The 16,354-nt window shown below is 46.8% G+C and overlaps 1 protein-coding gene and 1 long non-coding RNA gene across 2 annotated transcripts in view; one reads left to right on the forward strand and one right to left on the reverse strand.

The window, feature by feature from the left end:
- Positions 1 to 16,354, forward strand: part of DCC (DCC netrin 1 receptor) — a 1,145,836-nt gene that overhangs the window by 361,520 nt on the left and 767,962 nt on the right. The window lies entirely within an intron of this gene.
- The window catches only part of LOC146351962 (uncharacterized), a 52,750-nt gene that overhangs the window by 10,186 nt on the left and 26,210 nt on the right, over positions 1 to 16,354 (reverse strand). Inside the window, exon 4 of the long non-coding RNA XR_014787500.1 lies at positions 15,401 to 15,470. This is a non-coding gene — a long non-coding RNA (uncharacterized LOC146351962). The remainder of the gene's footprint in view (positions 1 to 15,400; positions 15,471 to 16,354) is intronic.

The raw sequence follows: 16,354 nt of genomic DNA on the forward strand, positions 1-16,354 counted from the left end.
GATTTTTGCTTTTTGCTGCTGCTGCAACTCAAATGACAGATGCAACTCAGTTGGCAGCCTGGCCTCCCTTTTGTATCCCCCACAATGCCCCTGACCTCACATTGTTCTAGGGCATTGTTAGGGATGGTGTGGGAGTCTGAAAAGGGGGGGGGAGTCTGACAGACTCCCCCCACCCAGCATCATGGACCCTGCTCACTTGGCCTGCTGATGGACACAGCAGGCCAGGTCCAGAGCTCCAGAGCTACCAGCGCTGTGGAGCTTGGTAAGCGAGACGGGGAGTGCCATGGCACCCCAGTGCTCTCACCCTGGCCTTGGGTGGAGGCCAGGGTGAGAGCACTAGGGGCTGGCTGCACCAGGACTTTTCCTCCCTCCCTTGAAAGCTGGCACAGGAAGGACAGCTGGAAGCCCCTGACAGCCGGTGCAGGAAGGAAAGGCCTCAGCAGCACCCCACTGCTCTCGGTCTGGCCTCCTCAAGAAGGCCAGAGTTAGAGTGCTGTGGGCTGGCTGTACCAAGGACTCAGCAGTCAAGCCCTTTTGAACATAAAGCACAAAGGCTTGACTGCCAAAGTCCTTGGTGTAGAGAGGAGGGGCAGCTTGTGCTGCTTGGCTGGCAGGCATGCATGGCGAGCAGGGAGGCTTGCTGAGTGGGTCCAGGCCATGCAAACTGGGGTGGGGGCAGCTCAACTGAGCTTCCCCTGCCTTGGACAGAGACGGGTCATAGAATCATAGAATCATAGAATAGTAGGGCTGGAAGGGGCCTACAAGACCATCAAGTCCAACCCCCTGCTCAATGCAAGAATCCAAGTCAGAGCATCCCTGACAAGCAGCTGTCCAGCCTCATCTTGAATGCCTCCAGTGTGGGAGAGCCCACCACCTCCCCAGGCAACTGACATTGCCTGACATTGTCGTATTGCTCTAATCAGGAAGTTTTTCCTGATGTTCAGCTGGAATCTGGCTTCCTGTCAGTTGAGCCCATTATTCCGTGTCCTGCACCCTGGGATGATTGAGAAGAGATCCTGGCCTTCCTCTCTGGGACAACCTTTCAAGTACTTGAAGAGCGCTATCCCATCTCCCCTCAGTCTTCTCTTCTCAAGGCTAAACATGCCCAGTTCTTTCAACCTCTATTCATAGGGCTTTGGTCCACCCATCCCTAGCCATTGTGGGAATGGTGGTGGTGGGCAGGGAGAGAGGTCAGCTGCCAGAAAGGAATTTCAGAGAAAATTCTGCAGTGGCCTCCTGTTTCTTGCACTGGGGACGAGAAAGAGACAAATTTCAGAAAAATGTCTTCTGAGAAACTCGACATGCATGCCAGGATTTGAACGTAGGACATTCTCCATGCCAAGCATATGTTCTAACTCTATGCTATGATCTATCACCCCAAACCTGTTTCAGTTTGACAGCTCAAGGGATGTTCTTGGGAATACTGAAAAAATGACAGTAAGGATTTCATTATTTCTCTCTTTTCTAATTCAGTGAGTTTAGGTGGTTCCAAATCTCTACTCCATTCAAGAACTGGGATTTCAGAAGTCACCCAGTCTGGCAAGTTTACAAAGAGGGAAGAAAGATATGTGTTGAGCATTATGGGACAGAGATTTGGGGAGTCAAATTTACACTGTGAACGCTAGGCTATTTGCTGGTTTCATCAAGCGTGACTTTTACACATGGCAAAAAATGAAGATGGCTTGCTACTTCACGTTTCTCTAGACACATGAGGCAAATGAGCATCCCGTTCCAAATCTGAGGCTAATACTGCTTTGGAGATTAACTAGTAAATGGTTCCAGAATTGCCACAATTGCTACTAATTCCTAAGGAGCACTATTGAAAGCATCACCTTGATTATGAGCTCTGTTTTGGCACTGCAGAACGTTAATCCCCATCAGGAATCAGTCTTTCCAATTTGGCAGGAAGGCTGGCTTTTGGCATAGCAGCAGCGTTTGTTTTGTTTGTTTTTCTTGTCAGTGGTGGGAAGGAAGACAGTAATGGAGCAACCAGAGCTCTTGTATTAACAGAAAGTTGCATGCAAAACTTTTTAAAAGAAGATCCTGGAAGAAATGAATTGCAGTAGAAAATCTGGCAGTTTTCATAGACATTTCATGCAGCTTTAAGGTGGAATTGTAGCTTGGTGACTGTCGAGCTCTAAAGAGAGTCCCAGAAAAGAGATATCACACATCTCTGAAGCTGTAATTCGGAAATTCACATTGACTTCCAAAATCAGTGTGAACACCATTTTGGAACCCTTGAGTTCAGATTTGCCCTAAAGTTGGAGTCATCAAGTGGAAATTAAAATCTAATCGTTTGATGTTCTCAGAATTCGTTTTTTCCCATTTTGAAACATTCCCTTTTATTTCCAAGATTAAAAGCAACAGTTCTGCACTCAGGCCAGTTCACTTCCATTAGCCCCAATGGAATTTCTGTGTGCAAGATCACTGTTTTATTTTCATTAACACGCACGCACGCACAGCAACAACATTTCAATACTTCCGATATCCAACTTCTCACTTTACACCACAATCCAGTGCATGCCTACTTAGAAGTCATTCCCATTGAGTTAAAGGATGTGTCATCCTAGTTAAATGGGTATTGGATTGCAGCCTTATTTTTTAAAGTCTGTTAAGGGAGCAATCCTATGGCCACTAGTCAGCAGCTAGGGTATGTGGTTTTCCAGGAACCGCCCTTGGAGCCTGTACTCCAAGGTCAGTTCCCGGAGAACCGACCTTCCCCCGCTTCTGTGCTGCCTTGCAAGCAGTGCAGAAAAGCTCCACGCTCTGCACACGGAAGAGGAGAGCGGAGCAGCCAAAATGGGGTGCTCCAGGGGGCATTCCAGGCAGGGAAAGCGGAAATGCCGGGATGACACATCCTATGTGTCATCTGGCAGCCTCCTCCCCCGCTCCACCTTCTCACGGCTGGACAGCTGAAATTGGCTGTCTAGCCGCAAATGAGAGAACCCCTCAATGCTTCTCCTGTCCTGCATTAGATAGGCGGTCGCCTCTGAGTTTGGAGGCAGCCGCCTATCCCCGTAGGATTGCAAACTAAGTAGCTTTAAAAAAAAGACTGTGACTGTCTGTCTGTTTGTCTGTCTGTCTTTCTTAAGATGTATAAGCTGCCCTTTAGGGAAAACCTTCTCAAGATGCCATACAACATTTAAAAACACAATAAATTGTTGTTGATGATGATGATACAATGCTAGAATCATAGAATCACAGAACAGTAGGGTTGGAAGGGGCCTACAAGGCCATCGAGTCCAACCCCCAAATAATACAATCCAAATGATCAATGAAAAACAGAATTAACAATTTAAACCAGTGAACACTATATACACAATGGCACCCAGGAAAGGCCTGGTTTAACTACAGACCAAAGTAAATAAATTAGTATTTGGGGCCTGCCCAAAGGCCTGCAATGTAATGAAAGACATCAACTGGTCTGGAACAGAGTTCCACATGTGGGGGTGAGGGAACTACTGAGAAGGCCCTATCACTCATGGTTGCCAATCTAATTATTTTGACAGGCAAGCAAGGCCCGAGTGTTGATCTTGGAGTACTGGCAGATCGGTATGGGAGAAGGTGGCCCTTCAGCTAACCTGGAGCTGTCTTTATCACAACGTAAATTGTATGGCTAGAAGAAATGGCTCCTGTGCTGTGAGAGCTCACCCAGGCCTTGCGAGAGCCCCGCAGCCTCTTCTTCTGGCTGCACAGACCTCCATAGAGCCAAGCAGCAAACATAAGGGAAAGGAGTGCAATGAGGGAAACAGAGGGTAGGTGGCTGATCCAGAGATCCTTGCCAGCTGTTCTCTTGTTGTGCTAATGCCACAGAGCTCCTGCTAGAGGCATCAGGGTGGGGTGGGGACACTCCCCGTGGGTGGGGGAGTGGTGCAATTTACAGCTCCTCCCACTCCAGTGCCTGATGCAGGTGCCTCACCTGATTTCCTTCTCCCGTGCTCCACTTGGCATTTGCTAAGAGGAAGGATACTCTGCCCTCTGCCACCACCAGCCAGAGGGACAAGAGCTTTTCTTCTGATCCTCCTGGTGCTTTGATTGTCTGTTGTAAGGCACCCTGAAGATCATTCAAACACTAGAATACAACTCTTCAAAATAAATAAATATTTTCCCACCCTGTATTTCAACCTGTTTGCCCTGTAATACTTACACACACACACACACACACACACACACCCCTTTGTAAGTTTTCTAGCTTCTAAGGAACTCAAGTACTTTGCACTCACAACAACCCTGTAATCTACACCAATAGAATCCCCATTTTAAAGGTGAGAAACTTGCCCTTAGTCATGTTGGAGAAATCCACAATGGAACCAAATGACTTTGGGTTTTCATGACCCGCTGACTCTGCAGTGGACCAGCTTTTCCCCTTTCAGATGGATTCTACAGACCCTTCCCCCCGCTAACTTTCCCAGATTTTGTGCCAATTTCATCATAGAAAAATATGCATTTAAAAAAAAAAAAAACAGCCAAAAATATGCATTTCCCCCATAGGCTAAAGCGTGAAAATGTGCATTTTGGGGGGATTTGTGCATTTCTGCATGTGCAAGTTTGCAAATGTGCATTTATGCAAATGATCATTTGTGCAAATTCAGAAACAAACAACATTGCGTGATGGGTGGACAACAGGATGAAAGGCATCTGACGATCCATGAAAAACAGACTGAATAGTTTTTACATAATCTGTACATCCCTACTTGCCCTATGAGGTAGTAAAGCACCCAGTGAGATCCTGGCATAAGGCAGGATGTTTGCAAAACAAAACCCTCCATCCAGCATACTACACTGGCTCTAGTTGGCTTTAAACAAGAATTTTGCTACAAAAGGTGTCATCCCCTAAACCGGGCCCAAATTCAGAAAAGTAATGAAGCATATGCCTTTAGTCCTGTAGTTAAGCACCTAATTAAGTGCTCTAATGAATGCAATTTTGTAATAGTGACATTTATTAAGTTTCATTGGAAAGGGTACAGCACTGATTTTTTAATGAAACAAAGTGTTTTACATTTAATGAAAAATCAGATTGTCTCCTTAGCTTATCAGATATTCAACTCCGCCTCTGATCTGTCTGTTTTCATCGTTATTTATCACATCAGTATCTGCTATTAACGCACCTGTATCCCTAATAAATCTGTAGCTTTATTAACAATTTGAGGCCCAGAGGTCAACTGAACTTGGGCTCCCCTTATACCCAAGCTTGGTTGTAACCATTTCTGGTTACCATGGCCATCATGTCCCTCTCCACACATTACATGTGCCCATGTGGAGCATGTTCCTCAAGATGGTCTAGGAGGACTAGAGTTGCTCTCAAATCTATACTGAAATATTGAGGTTAACTAAAAGGTCACTGCTTGGATGAGGCATCCATAGAATTTCAAGGGAAGCACATACACGCACATGAAAAAAAAAACAGAAAAAGAAGTTGCAATCAGCCTAGTGAGATTTACTGGAAGGGGGGAGCAGTGTGTGGAGGGCACATATTTTTCATCTGCCATTGAGTTTCACTTACAGCAAAATTTGGAGCTGGAATTTGAAGATTCAAATTCAATTCAAATTCAATTCAAATTCAATTCAAATTCAATTCAATTCAATTCAATTCAAATTCAAATTCAATTCAAATTCAAATTCAAATTCAAATTCAAAAATTCAAATTCAATTCAAATTCACTGGCAGAATTCTTCCCTGGAAATAACTATGATGTCTTATGTAGATACTGGCTTCCTTATACTGTGGGTGAGACCTTCAAATGAACATTCAGTGATGCCATGTTGGGTCAGAACTAGGGATGTACAAACCCCCCACTGTTGAGTTTGGGGTGAGGGTCCGAGGCAGGGGTCCATTGTGCGGCAATCGGGCTGCTTGGAGCCCTATAGAGTCCTCCAGAGCCCTCCAACATCCACCAGAGTTAGCCAAGCACCTCCTCAGCTTCCCATAAATGCGATAGGCTAATGGCAGATGCCATTAGCTATCGTGGGAAAATTACAGCCGTAAATGGTGTATTTTACGTAGGGATGGCAGAGAATTCCGCCACGGATTCCAGTGAGGCCGGATTGAATCCGTGGCGGAACGGCCTCCTGCCTGTCAGGGTGGACACTGAGCCCATAGAATCCCAGAGTAGTTCTGATTCTGAGGAAGAGCAGTTGCTCCTGGGAGAGGAGCGCACTCCTCTCCCAGGAGCGACTGCTGTTCCTCAGAATCAGAACTACTCTGGGATTCTATGGGCTCAGTGTCCACCCTGACACTGCCCTCCCACCCCCCCTGCGGAATCCCCCAGGATGGGGCGGATGTGGCGCATTCGGTGGCAGTTCCGTCTGTGGCAGTGGCTCTCGTGGCTCTGGCAGCAGCGGCTGGTCTCCTCGCTGGCTGTGGCTGGGCTGCTGCGGCCTCCATTGCCATCCTTGCAGCTATGATAGGCTACATAAGAATTTACATACCCTATCACGGCTAACCCCCCCCCAAAAAAACCCAGTGTACACAAATGGCGGCGGCTACAGTGGCCGCCATTTGCGTTCCCTATTTTTCACTGTTCTAGCCTACGTAAATATTTACATAGGCAATAACGGCGAAAAAAAGGGAACCGCAAATAGCGTAGTGGTGCTATTTGCACTCTTTTTTTCCCCGCCATTTTATCCTACGTAAATATTTACATAGGCTTTTACGGCGAAAAAAAAAGGAACGCAAATAGCGCCCACTACACTATTTGCGGTTCCCCTTTTTTTCGCCATAATTGCCTACATAAATATTTACATAGGCTAGAATGGCGAAAAATAGGGAACGCAAATGGCGGCTGCTGTAGCCGCCGCCATTTGCGTATGCCATTCTTTTTTGGGGGGGCATGCCATGATAGGCTATATAAATACTTACGTCGCCTATCACGGCAGCCTGGAAGGATGCAAATGGCGGCTGCTACGGTGGTCGCCATTTGTGTCCGCAGCAGCCCGTCCGCGGCCAGAACTCTGGCTGCGGATGGCCCTGGCCAGCTGCTCCGCGGAGCCGCTGCAGAGCAGAGACGGCCGGGCGGGATTCTGGGAGGGAGGACTGGATCACCTCCCCCCCATTGAGGATTCTGGGGGGAGAGACGGAGCGCCTCCCCCCCCAGCGGATGCCCCGACTGGAACCAGGTAAGAGATTCGTACATCCCTAATTTTACGCCATTTGAGGACATAAAAGCACCTACTTCTACCTAAATTACAGCTTTTTATTGCTGTATTTAGGTAAAAGTAAGTGCTTTATGGCTGCAAAGGGCATATAATATGACACTTCCGGCTGTAACTTTCCTGCAATAAGCTAATGGCAGCTAGGGATGTACGAAAGGCACTTACCTTTCGCAGATTATGTTTATGGTTGTGGGGGAGGCGCTCCGTTCCTCCCCCCCAGGAATCCTGGCTGGCCAGCTGTGCTCCGCAGGGATTCTGTGCTCTGCTGCCGGTTGCATCCCTGCAGTCAGCCATGATAGGCTACGTAAATGTTTACGTAGCCTATCACGGCTGACTTAAAACAAAAACAAAAAATGCACATATGCAAATGGCGGCGGCCACGGCCATTTGCGTACGTGCATTTTTGTTTTTTAAAACCTAGCTGTGATAGGCTACGTAAATCTTTACATAGCCTATCACATTTTTTTTTTTTAACTGGAAATGGTAGCAGCGGTGGCAGCTGGTCAGAAGACCGGCCACCGCAGCCGCCGCCACCGAACCACTGCCACAGCCGCCGCCGGAGCCACCGCCGCCAGTAAGATCTACCCAAGATAAGTCTCATCCCGGGGGGTTGGGGGGGCAGGCTGTTCCGCCGCCGATTTCGGGGGGCCAAATGCGCTGGCATTCGGCCTCCCCGAGATCCATGGTGGAATTTTCATACATCCCTAATGGCAGCCACCATTAGTGAATTGTGTTTTATAGGAAGCCAGAGAGCTACCTTGCAGGAACTCCTCCAGACCTGGATGTGAGTGCGGCTGGTCTTCCACAGATTCTGGAGGTCAGATTCTTTGGAATCCAGCCTCATTTGAGCCTGCAGCAGTTTTCTCCAGTATCCCTAATCAGAACACTGGCTTATCTAGCCGTCTCTGGCTACTCTGCCTAGTTGGGATGTCAGTCACTGGGAAATCTGTTTTGTTTTTGGCTTGACAGAGTTCCCTGGCATGCTGGAGTTAACTCACATTTGTGGGCCAAGCTGAAATCCAGGGAATTTTTCGATTTTTTAATTTGCGTAAATAAAGATTTGCGCAAATTATTTGTGCAATTTTTTTAAAAAAGGAAAATCCATTAATTGGCCTGACTTGATGCAGATCAAGCCAGGCCAGGTTGCAAAAAATAGACCAAAGTCCAGGGGACTGAACCAAGGGAAGCTTGGTGAACTGCACCCCCCGAAACAGATTCCTCGGACATCTGTACTGCCTAGAAGCAGCTCTGCAAGGCCTTGGGCACAGTTCACTTTCCTGCCCCTAGCACTTGAGATCTTGAAACTGGAGATGTCAGCGATTAGGGTTATACACATCAGCAAAACCTGAGCTTGCCAATGGTCTCTGAATTCCATCTCGAAGCTTATTCCAAGTCGATTCCATATCAGATTGCAAGCTTTGCTTTTTCTTTTTGCATGTGTATTTCTGTGTGTATTTTTCCAAATGTATGCATCAGTTGTGCACCTTTTTCCAATGTATGCATGCTGTCAAACAATTTTTTGTTGTTGTTCCATGAATCACATTACAAGCTCAGGAATGTACGGACTTCAACCTCAGACTGTATCTAAGTCTGTGTTTGGCCTGGAAAGTGTGAAGTGAGTAAGTCCCTATAAAAAATGAACTGCAGTGAATTTCTCATACATCCCTACCAGGGATTGAACCCCCAGTAACTTTCCTACAGAGCACACCTTCCATCCCCACCTAGCCATTGCATCTGTGCCACCTCCAAAGCCACCAGGCATCCATGTGGGGTGTAACATTAGCCCAATCCCCTTGTCCCAATAATCTGCTGTAATGAAACCTAAGAATGTGGAATGGAATTCATTAAATATCCTTCCCCTGTTATCCCTCCCTCCATTTCCCTCTCCTTCCTCTGTTGTCTCCATTGTGTCTATTTCTACACTGCAAGCAACTTGGGGCAGAGATGTCCTCAGTCCTTCTAAAGTGCCATTTACAGGGATGGGACATGTCACATGTGTCCAACCTAAGTCCATTCCATCCCATTTCCCTATTAATTTGCTTTAAAAAAAAAAAAAAGGATCCACACAAAACAATTGTTTTCAAATGCATATTTTGGAACACATTTCCTCACAAAATATGCATTACTAACATGCATACATATCTACTCAGAAGTAAGTCCCTTTGAGTTCAATGGGGCTTCATCCTAGGGGTGAACGAAAGTCACTTACCTTTTCTCGCAGCTTTTTCGCGGTGGGGGGGAGCGCTTCGCTGCTCCCCCCGTGAAATTCAGGCCGTGGGGGGAGGCTTCCCGCCTCGCCCGGCCGAAATTCAGGCCGGGGAGGAGGCTTCCCGCCTTGCCCGGCCGCGAACACGAAAGTAAAAAAAAAAAACGTCCCCTGAGAGGCTACGTGACGATTCACGTAGCCTATCACGGCTAGATCTGGAAAGTCAGCCGTGATAGGCTACGTGAATCGTCACGTAGCCTATCACGGGTGACTTTAAAAAAAAAAAGCGCGTACGTGAATGGCGGCACCCATAGGGAGCCGCCATTCGCGTTCCTTATTTAGTTGCTGTAGTCTACGTCAATGTTTACGTAGACTACGGCGAAAATAAGGGCAACGCAAATAGCGTTGCCCTTATTTTCGCCGTAGTCTATGTAAACATTGACGTAGACTACAGCGACCAAATAAGGAAGGGGAATGGCGGCTCCCTATGGGGGCCGCCATTATCCGTACACACTTTTTTTTTTTTTAAGTCACCCGTGATAGGCTACGTGACGATTCACGTAGCCTATCACGGCTGACTTTGCAAATCTTGCCGTGATAGGCTACGTGAATTGTCACGTAGCCTATCAGGGGACGTTTTTTTTTTTTTCTTTCATTGCAATGGCGGGGGCGGCAGCCGGTCGAAAGACCGGCTGCCGCTCCCGCCCGGCTCGAACACCGGACGAACCGCCAGCCGGACCCGCCGCCGGGAGGGACATTCAGGGAAGGTAAGTCCCGTCCCGGGGGGGGGGCGGGGGGGCGGAGGATTTCTCCCCGAAACTTGTTCGGGGGGCCGAACACGTTGGCGCTCGGCCCCCCGAAGTTTCGGGGAGAAATTCTCCGCCATCCCTACTTCATCCCAGCTCAGTGAGTATAGATTTGCAGCCTACATGTATTTCCCACAAACCACAGGTTTGTAGATGCATTTTATTTCAACATATGCATTTTAAAATGCATTTTGATGCATTTTTTACTTGAGAATTGCATCACAAAACTCTGGGAACTGCAAAAGCTGATGAATAACTGAGTTCTGATCCACACATTTGTTTGGGAGGTGTGGATCAGGTCCATTTGCAAAGAAAGTAACTCTGAAGCATCCCCAGCTATTACGTGTTAAAAACTCATCCTTGGCAACAAATACATTCTGAAGCAGCAGTGGGTTTGTGTGCACCTGGGTATGCAAGATGGCTTATCCTCCTGGCTTCTCAGTTTGCTTTTATGGAAATATTCCTATTCCATCACCATGTAGCACATGCGCTGGCATTAAAAATATAGATTTCAGACACTGTGAAAGGGATCTTATTGCAGCATCTGTATTTGGTTTTATTAAAAGCAGTTTAAATTCCCATGCCTGGAGCTATTTGGAATTATTGAGATGGGCTGCAGAAATTTACATTTTAATTGAGGCAGAAGACAAAATAGGGCAAGGCGCAGCATTCACACATTACAGGGGAGAATAAATAAGATATGTATTGGTCGGAAGAGAAGAAATGACTGGTCGTTTTTCACTGCCTCCCTCCTGTGTTTTATTTTCTAACATTGTAATGAGAAACCTTGGTCTTTGTAGTTGTTTCTTCATCAGCTCGTTGCAGCCAAGAGGCATCTGTGTTTTGAGCAGGTTGTCGTATTAAATTCTGGCATAAAACTTGGCACAGAAGCTAGATTGTATTTTGTTGTTATCGAGATGCAACTGGGGGAAAAACAACACCTCATCATGAAAACAGTTGTGTGTGTTTGCCATAAACTGCTACGTGGATTACCTCTCCATTGTGTTGCTCTGCAGAAGTCCACGCTTGTTAAACAAACACCACCTTCAAGTCCCACCGAGGAATTCACATGGCGTGATACAATGTGGGTGTAACCCCACGTTCCAAACATTTGCAACGATGTTAAAATTGGGTTTGTGCTAAACTACTGATAGGGACAAATTTCTTCAGTTCACATTTTAATGTGAACTTTCCTAATTCGGCATGCTCGAAACCAATAGGCAAACTGAAAGTTAGTTATCCTTCAAAATTTGCACTCCTCCCGAAGTTTCAGTAGACCTCTTCAACCCCCAAAAGGCATACAAAAACATGTCTATTCATGAAAATATATTATATTAGGGAAATCTCTTGCAAAAATGTGTAGACTAGGCAAAATTGCATGCAAACATGCATGCATTGCAAGAAACGCACCCAAAAATGGGTAAAAAAATTCATGTGAACTTTCAAAAAGAAGTCGCAAAGTTCTGGAAAAACAGAATTTATGCTGGTAAAATGAGAGAATAAGAGTAGGGATGTGTCAGGTCCCTTGGTCCTCTCCCTTTGCAATCACACACACCAGGGTACCAGGCTTCAGGCTCATGCCATTATTAGTTAACGCCCAGGTTCTTTACAAAGGCAAATCCTCTGAGACTCTCAGGCTACAAAGGAAAACAGCTACTCCACACAGTTACGAATATCAAAAGAGGAGTTGCTGGCAGTTTGAAACAAGAACTTGCCAGCCAGAATAACTTAGGGGGGATGCCCCACCCTTACAGTTGTGCCCCCTACATAGGCTATCATGCTTAGCCAACCGGGTGGAACATCTGAGCTCCACCTCTAACTTCTCCTGCTTCACTCTGTGCCAGGTTCTAGCATCCTTCAGAGCACACCCTGCTGTCTCCTCCTCCTCTGAGACCTGAGTTCTCATGGAAGAGGAAAGAGGGGGCATTAGGTTGAACCATCTGTGTGCTAAGGTCCTGAGAAGAATGCCTATCCATATCTGAGCTCACCAGAGAGGAAGCCTCCCCGATTCTGGCTGTTCCCATTCTGAGTCTGAGCTGCTAATTATCTCCACACACTCAGAATCATTCCTGACAGGATGAAGGGACTCACCAACATCCGTGCTCACCGGGCACAGCCCGGGGAGCAGCTGGGGAGTGCTGTGAGGCCGCCCATCCCCTTAGTGAGCTGCCAGTTTGGGTAACAATGGCAGCTCATTATTCTGCATAAAAGATCTTTTATGCAAATGATGACTATAAAGCTGCCATTTCTGCAAGATTAGAGGTGTGAATGGACCATCCATGACTCAAATCTTCTGTAAATTTCTGCCATTTGTGTAAAAGACATTTTATGCAGAATAATGAGCCACCATTGTTATGCAAAATGGCAGCTCACTAAGGGGATGGGCGGCCCTGCAGCACTCGCCAGGTGATCACCAGACCATCCAGTGGCTCACATGGCAAGCAGAGCCAGGTGGCAGTTTGCAGTAGGGATGTACGAAAGTCACTTACCTGTTTGCGGATTATGCTGATGCTGGGGAGGAGGCGCTCCGTCCCTCCCCCCGAAATTCTGGCCGGGGGGGAGGCGCTCCGTCCCTCCCTCCCCAGAATCCTGGCCAGCTGGCTGCGCTCCGCAGGGATTCTGCGGAGCCGCCGGCTGGCTAGCAGGGACACAAATTGCAGCGGCCATAGCCGCCGCCGTTTGCATCCCTGCAGTCAGCCATGATAGGCTACGTAAATGTTTACATAGCCTATCACGGCTGATTAAACAAAAAACAAAAAAACACGCGTACGCAAATGGCGGCGCCCATGGGCGCTGCCATTTGCATTCCTTATTTTGGCACGCCTTAGTCTACGTAAACATTTACGTAGACTACGGCAAAAATAAGGGGAACACAAATAGCGTAGACGCTACGCTATTTGCGTTCCCCTTATTTTTGCCATAGTCTACATAAATGTTTACGTAGACTAAGACGTGCCAAAATAAGGAACGCAAATGGCGGTGCCCATGGGCACCGCCATTTGCGTTTGCGCGTTTTTGTTTTTTTTTAATCATCTGTGATAGGCTACGTAAAGATTTACGTAGCCTATCACGGTGTTTTTTAAAATTTAGCCGTGATAGGCTATGTAAATCTTTACGTAGCCTATCACTTTTTTTTTTTTACTTGGAAATGGCCGCCGCTGCCGCCACCAGGAAGATCCGCCCCAGGTAAGTCCCGGGGGGGCAGGGGGCCGTTCTGCCTCTGATTTTGGAGGGCCGAATGCACTGGCATTTGGCCTCCCCGAGATCCGTGGTGGAACTTTCGTACATCCCTAGTTTGCAGACCCCAGTCTGGCACGCCAAGCAGGATGGAGTCTGTCAGACTCCACCCCCAAATCGGACACCCACAACTGAGAGAAGCCTAACTGTGAGAAACTGAAACTGACAGAAATTCAACCAAAATTGACAGATTCATGCCTCTCTTTGTGAATTCACAGACAGAATGTTAAGGCATGCTCAGTCTTACTTTTTTCACAACTTTGGAGAACTGCAACTGATTTTTTTTTTTTGGGGGGTGCTTTGGAAACAGTTAAGAAGGGCCGTGAGATGTAAAGCTTTGCTGGGCCCCATCCAAAGCTTGGGGAACACCATGGAAGTGCCAGGATTCCTGTTATCTCAAACTAAAGACAGTGGCATTGGAGGCCAAGGTGTTTTCGTTTCTGTGCTACCATTGTAGCTTGCCAACATATAGAGCTGCTCACCTGTTCTCTGCTGCATTTTGGTGCCAACACCATTTATGTATGTATGTATGTATGTATGCATGTGCATTTGTTTCCCACATCTTCTGCCCTAAATAAGAGCCTCAGAGCGGCTAGCAATACATATACAAAAACCAAACTTAGTTTAAATAGTGAAAAAATGCAAACCATTCAGCAGCAGCAATACTGGACCAAAAACCTGAAAACAGCACAACACATCAGAGATGCGAGAATTCAACAGAGGGTAGAAACATTACAGGAAAAATTGTCCCTCGATAAGGCTCTTTTTAACCTGCTGTCTAAATGGGCAAAGTGGAGTAGACTGCCCGGTCTCTCACAATAGTGAATTCTACAGTCTAGGAGGAGCATTGCACAAAAAAGGCCTGGCCTTGTGTCCCCGCCCTCCTTAACTCCTGGTCCTCCTTGACTAACAAAACAGAGGGTGCAACATTTCTGGTAGATCCATCCCTTGAGCGAGGCAAGATATCTGAAGGCTTTGGCTTAAGCACATCCAGCCCACCCCAGGACACACGACTGGCCAGCAAAGGTCAGTCTGCCTGATCTGTGGCTATATGCAGTGAAGTAGCAAAATAATAAACTCTACGTCACCTAAGCTCTGAATGAATACAGATTCTTATTTCCAAGAGTCCCAGGCCCCTGGACACAACAGGGATGGGGGGATCTCCTGCTGAGTGTAGTGGGAGAGTAGGTGCATGTAGAAGGAGATGATCTTTCAGATATTCCAGATATTCCAAAATCATTTTGAACTTTGAAAGTAATAACTAGCATCATGGATTGGGCCTTGAAGCAAATTGCGAGCCAATGGAGCTAATGCAATATTGGTGTTATATGGTCAGAACATCATTCTTAGAATGCTCTAGTCTCCACCCTGACTAGGGATGGCGCAGGCGCCCATTTCAGTCTAGGAGTTCGGCAGACCACCCACGCCCATGCCTCCTGAGCCATACCTGCTGAGCCCATGCCCTTACTCACACCACCCCCACACACACTCACCAAGCTGCCTGCACTCACCCGGGCCCTGTCCTCCTGCACAGCAATCGCCATGTTGCAAAAATGCACACACAGACTTATATGCAAAATGGTGCCATGAATCGCCCACATATACAAGATTACAGGTTAAAGAGCCCATTTATGCCTGTAATCTTGCGTAAATGGGCGATTCATGGCACCAGTTTGCATACAAGTCTATGTGTGCATTTTTGCAATCGCCATGTTCGTTGGTGGGTTTTTTTGCAACATGGCGATCGCAGCACAGGCAGACAGGGCCTGGGTGATTGTGGGCAGCTCGATGAACAGGTGTGGGGCTTGAGTGCAGGTCAGGGGGTACATGAGCAGGGGCAGGGGCTGGGTGGGCAGCTGGGGGCTCCAGATTGGTGGGGGGCATCTATCCCTAACCCTGACTCCTCATTCTGTTGTTCCTTGGGCACAGATGGAACTCCCAAAATACCCAATTGTAGTGCCTTGATTGGGGCCCAGTTGCTGTCCTGGTTCCATGCTCACCTCTCCATGTTTGCAAGATGATCCAGTTAAGGCAAGTACAGATCAGCAAACAGTTTGTTGTCAGCCTGATCTAAACGAGCAGCAGAAAAAAAAATGAAATTAGAAAAACCTGACAAGTTGTGCTACTGCAATTCCTAATAGAGAGCTCCACTCCTAAGAAACTGTTGGATAATCTCTCCTCCCTATGAACAAATTCAGTGAAATGGTTCCCCAAATTTATTTGCCCATAACTAGGGTTGAACATTTGAAGAGGACATTTGCACAAAACTCTTGCCTGAACAGTCTTAAATGCTAACTTGGGAAGACTGGAAATAGAGTACAAAAGTAAGCCAAGGTCAATATGCTGCCAAATGCTTGAGAATAGAGGAATGTCTTAACTTGGTGCCAAAACGATAACAATGTTGGGGAAATTGTTCCATAATTGGGGGGGGGGTCAACACTGAGAAGGCCATCTTCCTTGCTGCCACCTTCTGAGCCTCCCTCAGAGGAAGCACCTGGAGGAGGGCCTTAGATGATGAGTGTAGTGTCCAGGTAGGTTTATGCTGGGGGGGGGGGTCTATCAGGTATTGTGGTCTCAAGTTGTTTAAAGCTTTATAGGTCAAAACTAGCACCTTGAATCAGGCTTGGGAACATACAGGGGAGGGGAACCAAACTGATATATTTTGGGCCTGGGGGCTTGCTTGTATGATACGAGGCAGCAGATTGTTTCCTCAAGTGTTTCTTGCTTTTAAGCAAAACAAAAATGTTTTTTCACCAGTTGAAGCTACAGTGAAGCTACAATCAGGAATCTGTTAATCACTTCTGTCCTATAAAATGTCTCAATGGCTACTGATGATACTGATTATACATCATACTACATCATGATGTATAATCAGTCCCACAAGCATTGTTGGATTATTGTTTTTGTTGTTTTTGTTGTTGTTGTTGTTATGATGATGATGATGATATTTAAAG

This window comes from Heloderma suspectum, chromosome 2 (genome assembly GCF_057233095.1).
Source record: "Heloderma suspectum isolate Gila_16-S chromosome 2, 16-S_ref, whole genome shotgun sequence".
In the NCBI taxonomy this organism is placed as follows: Eukaryota; Metazoa; Chordata; class Lepidosauria; order Squamata; family Helodermatidae; genus Heloderma; species Heloderma suspectum.